This window comes from Lygodium microphyllum, chromosome 14 (genome assembly GCF_053477565.2).
Source record: "Lygodium microphyllum isolate KBCC chromosome 14, Lygodium_microphyllum_v1.1.10, whole genome shotgun sequence".
In the NCBI taxonomy this organism is placed as follows: Eukaryota; Viridiplantae; Streptophyta; class Polypodiopsida; order Schizaeales; family Lygodiaceae; genus Lygodium; species Lygodium microphyllum.
Genome location: NC_141148.1, coordinates 43,331,268 through 43,338,897, shown reverse-complemented (window position 1 = coordinate 43,338,897; position 7,630 = coordinate 43,331,268). Strand labels below are relative to the sequence as shown.

General features: G+C 42.1%; 1 pseudogene across 1 annotated transcript; it reads left to right on the top strand.

The window, feature by feature from the left end:
* The first annotated feature begins 2,927 nt into the window (after positions 1-2,927).
* LOC148025544 (uncharacterized) lies at positions 2,928-6,972 on the top strand (annotated as a pseudogene). The gene is made up of 3 exons (XR_015693118.1): positions 2,928-3,308; positions 3,823-4,033; positions 4,129-6,972. The product of XR_015693118.1 is annotated as an uncharacterized LOC148025544 (transcript).
* The last annotated feature ends 658 nt before the right edge of the window (positions 6,973-7,630 follow it).

Sequence of the window (7,630 nt, the reverse complement as noted above, 5' to 3'; positions counted from 1 at the left end):
AAGAAAAAAATCACTAGAAATTTTCAAAATATATACTAAAGTAAGAAGCACTTACACACTCACTCTTTGCAAGCTTGTTAAAAGAGTGATATCAGTCACTTTTTAGGATTATTCACTCTATAGAGGACTCAACAATGTTAATCTTTATTTATTCCATATGTTTCCTTGGTAGCTTGTGCCCATGCCACTCTATGGTGGTTGCCCTCTTAGGAAAAAAACATTCTTCTTAAAAAATTTGGTAGTTCTTGGTTTTTTTTGAAGCTCCTCATCAAGTTGCATGTTTAGCTCTTGCCAAATGGCATCCCATTGTGCCACAATCTCAATAACTACTCTCTCCTCACCAAAAAAAGTCCTTACCAAGATAATAAAGATACTCTTCTCTACAACATAGACCTCTCTTCAAAAAGTAAATGTTTAACCACTAACATGCTTATGGTAGTTGTGCAAAATGTGAGATACAATGCATATTTGAAAGGTATAGGATAGGACTTGACCCTCGATTACAAGATATGGCTGAGAGATTCTACAACTAGGGTGTGGGATCCTCTTTTGGAAAAAGATTGGCTAACTTGACATAATCATCTATGTAGGAAACATGTGTAAGTACAATAGATATAAAGAGTAACAATGGTAGCCACCAAAAGAGTGCTCACAAGAAAAGGCTTGTGCGCTTAATCATCCCAACATGATCTTGGAAGAGGATAGCCTCTTGAAATATCAGTGTGAGAGTAAGAGAGTGTACACAAGAAGGAGAGAGAGAGCTCAAGTACAAGAAGAAGTTCTTGCTTAATGAGTTGAACTAGTACACTCTCCTCTACATTGAGAGTAACCTTTAGGTTGTTTAAATAGCCTCTGCATGGCTAGGGTTAGGGTTTCCCCTTGCCCCCCAGTCCATTCACACCCAGCCCCCCTTATCCACCCTTGCATACATAGGGTTCACATGCCTATCTCTCAACACCCCCCCTCAATGCCAGTGGCATTGGACTACAAGACATGTTAATCCCCCTCCTTAAACAAAGTGGGATGCCTTTATGAATTAGGCTACAAGAGCGCTTATAGGTAGAGGATTATAGATTTAGAAAAGTCGATCATTAGGTGGATTGGAGACAAAGTTGGCCTCCAATTCTTTTAAGAAAGGTGGTGTTGGCATTCTACATGAAATTTCAACAATGAACACATGCCCTTTTGTGATTTTCCTACATTTGATTTAGTGGAAATAGTAATTTTGATGCTTAGATTATTATATAGACACCTTTTGAGGTGTTTCTAATGTGGTGCTCATACAAGCATTCCAATTTGATGATTGGGCAAACAACAACAAGGATTATGGCTTGTTATGTATTGGCCTTTCAGATACAATAGAAAATAGTAGTTAAATGTTGAGCATTTTGCATGGATAGAAAGTAATAGTTAAATTACAAAAAAGAAACAAATGTTGAAGTCTAACATAAGATTTCAACAAACAATCATGACAAATGCTTGTAGGTGTGCATCGAAGAAAAAGAGAGGGGGAATAACAATAAAATATTTAGAGATATATTCAACATTATAGATTTTAGGTTGTCATACAAAAATGACAAATAAAAACTCCTTCAAGATTAGAAGCAGTAGACATGATAGCACTTGTAGGTGGAGAGAGAGAGAGAGAGAGAGAGAGAGAGAGAGAGAGAGAGAGAGAGAGAGAGAGAGAGAGAGAGAGAGAGATGTGTGTGTGAGAGTGACAAAATGTGGATGTAGTATGTCTTGATGGCTACATCTTACATTATACATTTGAGTTTTACTTTTCTCATATCAAACCATTTGTCCAAGTGTTGCTCGGATATTTATGTTAGCTCAAAAAACTTCCCTCGATGAATGGTTTTTCTCAATGGATACACACATATAAAATATAGGCTTACAAGCGTAAGTAGACACACATATGTAGACATACATATCCACACATAAATATACATGTACATATACATGCAATGCACGCACACATATGTATACACATATAGACACATGCGTATACAACATACACACACGTATGAGATGAAGAAAGACGAGAGACATGGGGAAGAAAAAGGAAAAGAGAGAAAATATAAATGATGAGAGGGAGAGAGAGAGAGCAAGCACATTTACAAGATCCAACAAATAGACACATATGTATCAAATACACACATACATATGTACACATGCATATACATATACACATATATATGTGCACACATATACAAGCACATGCACACACATACACATACACACAAAGAGAGGGGAAAAGAAATGAGAGAAAAAAAGAGAGGATCGCTTCTTCACCAGTCTTGTGGTGCTTTGTAGACTTGTGAACCATTGGTGATAAAGCTTGCTCTATTGTGATTGATCTATTTTATGATCTTCTTCTCTCATAAGGTGTGAACTTCTTTTGGCACAATGGAGAGCAATAGTAAGAAGGAACATTTGCAAGTGTTGAGTAGATCAAACAAAAGCCGCTTGAAAGGAGCGAAGAAGAATTTATCTGTGCATTGCCAAGACATGGTCATTTGATATCTTGTTGTAGTAGAAAATGGTGAAAACCCAACACGACCTTATATTGGCACAGCTACCCTACATACATTCATTTCATTTCATTTCTCCTTCGATTGCTTGGCCATCTGTTTAGTGTGTTGTTACTTGTGTATATAGTTTTGAGGGCTTGTTTAATGTGTTGTTAGAAGTTACTTGTGTATATAGTCTATGAGGGCTTGTTTAATGTGTTGTTGGTAGTTACTTGTGTATATCGTTCACAAGGAAGCCCTCATGTGATGGGGCTCTAAGAACTGCATCATGGCATGGGGTGGCAGGTCCTCTCAACGATAAGCCATCATGGCATGGGGTGCCAGCGGAAAGCTCGCTTGCCGCCGCCGCCGCCGCCGCCGCCCCCAACCAAAAACCCACCTCTCCCTCTCTCTCTCTCTCTTTCCCTGCGGGCGGGCGTATTGCTCCTGCTTGTCCGTCTTCAGCTCTATAAAGACCCACGTCTATATCCTACATGCAGTTGGTCCCTCTGTTTTGTCTCGTTACAAGCAGAGACGTCCCAGCACCATTTATATCGAGCCCGGTCGCTAGACGAGACATTTAAGTCCAGTAGAAAGTTTAATGCGGCTATGGAGGATTGCAGCAACATGGAGAACAGTCCGCAGAAGGGGATGATTCAGGACATCCGGACGCGGAAGTTCGGTATCGGCTGCTGTGCAAAGAATCCCTTGGCCGTGGACATACACGAGGCCATCCGGCAGCTCGCGGCCGAGCTCTACCAGAAGGACCTCCACTTCGTCATGGAGCTCGTCCAGGTGCATATTCTGCGTATGATTGATGAGTTGCCTGCCCTAATGAGTTACAAGGATTGATGGTTGAATATGAGGTGTTTGCCAAGTGATCTGCCAGACGGCTCACTTCCCATCTTACGTGTTGGGTCAGGCGGGAGTAAAAAGGCATCGTTAAAGGTAGGTAGGTATATCCCTGATGAAGCTTTATGGGAATTGTGTCATTGTTGTATATACGTGCAACAGAGATTAAGGAGTTACACGGATTTGTGAATGAAAGCAAATAAATTGCTGTCCCGCATGGATTGATTGTTGAATGTTGCATGCATAGTACTGTTTGTATATTTGCTAATTGATGAGCTCCTCCATGGTTGTACATATTCATAACATCTTGTCTTTCCTTTGGTCTAATCTGCAATGTCGGCCTTAGACTTTGGGCCCCAGGTTGGTAGTGTTTTCGGCATCTGTGTGCTCTGTGTTTGTATAGGCCCCAGTACCATGGGTTTGAAATCCTTTGGGATGCAATGTCTTAATGTTGTAGAATGCGGATGATAATTCCTACCTGCAAGGTGTATCTCCAGAGCTTGGCTTTGTTCTGGTAGAGGAAGACATTGCGCATGTGGGTGTTAAGTGGACACTTCTGGTTCTCAACAATGAAGTTGGCTTCACAAGCGACAATGTGGAATCTCTTTGCAGTATAGGACGGTCCACTAAGAAGGGGAGAAGGGCTTCAGGCTACATAGGAGAGAAAGGTACGCAATTTTAGAGAGGGGTGTGGAAACAATTAACTCAACCTTGATGATATAGATGTATGAATGTGTATTGATTAATGCATAGCTCACTGCAGGGATAGGTTTCAAAAGTGTCTTTCTGATCACTCAACATCCCATTGTTATAAGCAGAGGCTTCCGAATTTGATTCAATGAAGTGCCAACAGATGAGACTGGTATGGGTTTTATTGTGCCTGAATGGACAGAGAAGCCATCTAATGCAGACCTGCTCCGATGCCTTGCTATGCCACAGCTTCCAACCACAGTCATTCTCCTTCCTGTGCGAGATGACAAGGTGCAAGCCATTAGGGAGCAGCTCCATGAGCTCACACCAAGCCTGCTTCTCTTCCTCAACAAGGTGGAGAAGCTTTATACTCGAGAGAGGACTGCACAAGAGTTAGTTAGAGGATGTGAACTGTTCAGCAAGAGAAATGCAGGCATGTGTGTTGTGAGGTATCATCCAACACCATTGTCCAGTACATCAAAGATGGTATCTGAGCATCCCAATTATTCTTTAGTTTGCCTCTCTCATGAGACTAGAGGCTCATTATCATGTATGGCGGCAGTCTTTTCCTGTCAATCCCAGCCACATCATACCTGAACGGAAGGACGTTGAAGCATGGATCATCACTCTGGCTTTCCCTCGATCTGAGGCTGGGAAACTCTCAGCAGGGGATCTCTCTGCCTTCTTGCCCACCAAAATTAATGCCGGATTCCCATTTATCATTAATGCCGACTTTCTGCTGATCTCTTCAAGAGAGAGCATGCGTGCAGACAGTGTGTGGAACAAAGGTATCCTATCCTGCATTCCTGATGCTTCTATGGCAGCTTTTCACTACCTTCTGCGTTCTGTGCACAGTGAAGAAATTGTGCCCATTTATGACTTCATTCCATTGAAAAGGGTTGTGGAAAGAGATTTTGGTGGCATTTGTGAAAATATTCAGAGACGCCTGAAGATGGAGGATATTGTCCTGTGCGACTCTGGTTTGGGTCAAGCATTTCCCAAGACAATTGGCTCTGATAATGAAAGTTGTTTCTTTTGTCGCCCTTCACTAGCTCGAATGGTATCAGCTAAATTTAGGCATCTGCTTGCTGAAGCTTGGCGAGAAAATGTACCTGCACCTGCCCTATTACAGTCTCAAAGCTTGTACATAGTGCACAATGCTCTGCAAGCAAAACAATGTAGCGTGTTGGTTGCCCTTGGAGTGCAGCCTTGCACTGAGAAGGATTATGGCAACTGTTTGAATAGCCCTGGCTGGATGCTTGATCTGCCTGATTATCTCTATGTACAAGTGCTTACTTTCCTGTGCACTAGTAAGCTCATTAGCAACCATGCACTTGATGACATACCCTATCTGAAGTATGTATCAAGCTACAAAGATGCAAGTAGTACAACTATGACTGTGAGCCTAATTTCTCCTTTTATATCCAGAACGAGGAAACACCTGTACTTACCCCAGGCCTCAGAGTGTCAGAGCTTCCTCCCTGAGTGGCTCCCCATGTTTGATTCTTGGGTGACTGTTCATTTCATTTCCCCACAAACCAAGCAGCAGATTGACTTGCTGAACAGCAGATTAACATCGTGGTTACAGCAGATTGCAGGAGTTGTGATGCTGAGTGTACGAAGTTATGCTCGGTTGTTGGTTACAAAAGCCAAATACCAGGATTTAACTGATCCATCATTGGCTGTAACCATTCTGCATTTTCTTCTAAAAGCAAAGGGAGATGGGCATTTGAATGTAAGATCATGTAAACAGATCTTTTCAGAAGTACCACTAGTTTGTGTAGAAAGCAAGCAGGATCATATTATAAGGGGTGTCGAGAAGAAGAGCAATATCCTCCTCCCTGCCTCGGTTTGCCAATGGCCTAAACTTATCACAGATGGATGCCCTTGGAAAGAGCATTTTCTGATTTTGAGTGAATCCTACTTGGGGCTTCCAGATGTTATGAAACAATTTACCACACATGATGTGGTTGACTTTTTGAGAACTGTAAGTGGCGGGGGTGATGTAACGGACCTTGAAAATGTGCCAGATGCTCCTTTGTTGCTGTTGCAAAGCCCAAGCAATCTTACAGCAGATTCTGTATGCTTGTTGCTATGCATTTTGTCAAAGATGGCATCCATCCCTTGTAAACTTCTAGAAAGCTTGAAAAGAAATGATTGGGTCAAGACAGTGCATCATGGGTACAAGCAACCTTGGATGACAATCCTGAAGCAGCACAGGGAGTGGGAATCTGTGCTAGATGCAAAAGATGCTCCTTCTGTTGACTGGAATTTCTATGTTGATTTGAAGCCTTATGTGGTGGTGTTGAAAAAGATGGGAATGGTGTGTGATGTAATGAAAGGGGGGGACGTGGTTGGTTATCATGTGAAGGAGCTTGCTTCATGTGCTGGATCACATGTACAAACAGGAGAATGTACTGCAGTTTTTCAAGATAAATCTACAGGTTCCGAATGAACCGTCTCCTGCAAATATCTGTCAACAGTTGTGGAATGACTGGAGCAAGTCTTGGCGTGCCATGCTGGTGTCTAACCTTCTATCTTGCCTTATCTTAATCTTCTTCTTTGTCCCTTTTAAGTTTAGCAAGGAACACAGCCTATAAGATGCCATAGTCAATCCTATTTTTGGTCCAATCATTTGACAGGCTGCTTCTAGTACTTAGTATGTAAGGCAGTTGAATAGTGAAATGTCACCTTCTTGATTTCTCCTACCATGAGCAATCCTTGCATTTTAGCTAGGAGTATGGATGAAAGTCTCGTGCACAAGTGCAGGATAAATGTCTGGCATGCCTGTTTTTCTATAGCACTTGTTTTCTCGTCCTTGCGAAAGAGCAAACCATGATACATCTATTGTTTGAGTTATGTAATATCTAATGGAAACTAACACCTTTTTAGAAGACTGAAACCAAGGCCTATTTGTACAACATAGGTTCCATGTGTACTATTGAAGCTTTTCTCCATCTTCTCACAGAATGTTTGTCCAAGCACACGATGTCAAACGATCCTTTACTGAATAGATGGACAAAAGTACGCACCGAAGAAACTTCGCGACTTCAGATCATTCATGTCAGCTTCTCTTGGGCATCCCCATTCTTATTGCACTCAGGCCCATGCACTCGCTTATTCATGATCCACTAGTCCACCTTAATGACAACTGCTCTCACCGCAGCCCAATTCTCGTCCAAATCATGTAGGCAGCCTGCAGGGACCAGCATGTCCCCTGGTCTTATTAGAGTGCTCTGTGTTTGCTTATACCGTACGACCACAAAGAAGCCCACTTCGAGCATAAACTTGGTAATCTCGTCCTTTATAGGGAGTCTCTGGAACAGCAAACTCCAATATCCACTAAAGGGATGTTAAGCCTGTAAGATGGTACTGTCTGCCACACCCTTCTGCTTCTGCATGCCCAAAACCATGATGGAGTAGTTGGGGAAAACCTTACCCCATTGACCCTTCACTTTAACTAAGTGTTCACAAAAACTTCTCTTCTTTAGTTGTGTGAGCTTGGACCTTGATATACTTGATGGATGTTAGCATGTTAACTAGACTCCTCATTCTGAGTGGTGGGCGAGTCCTCT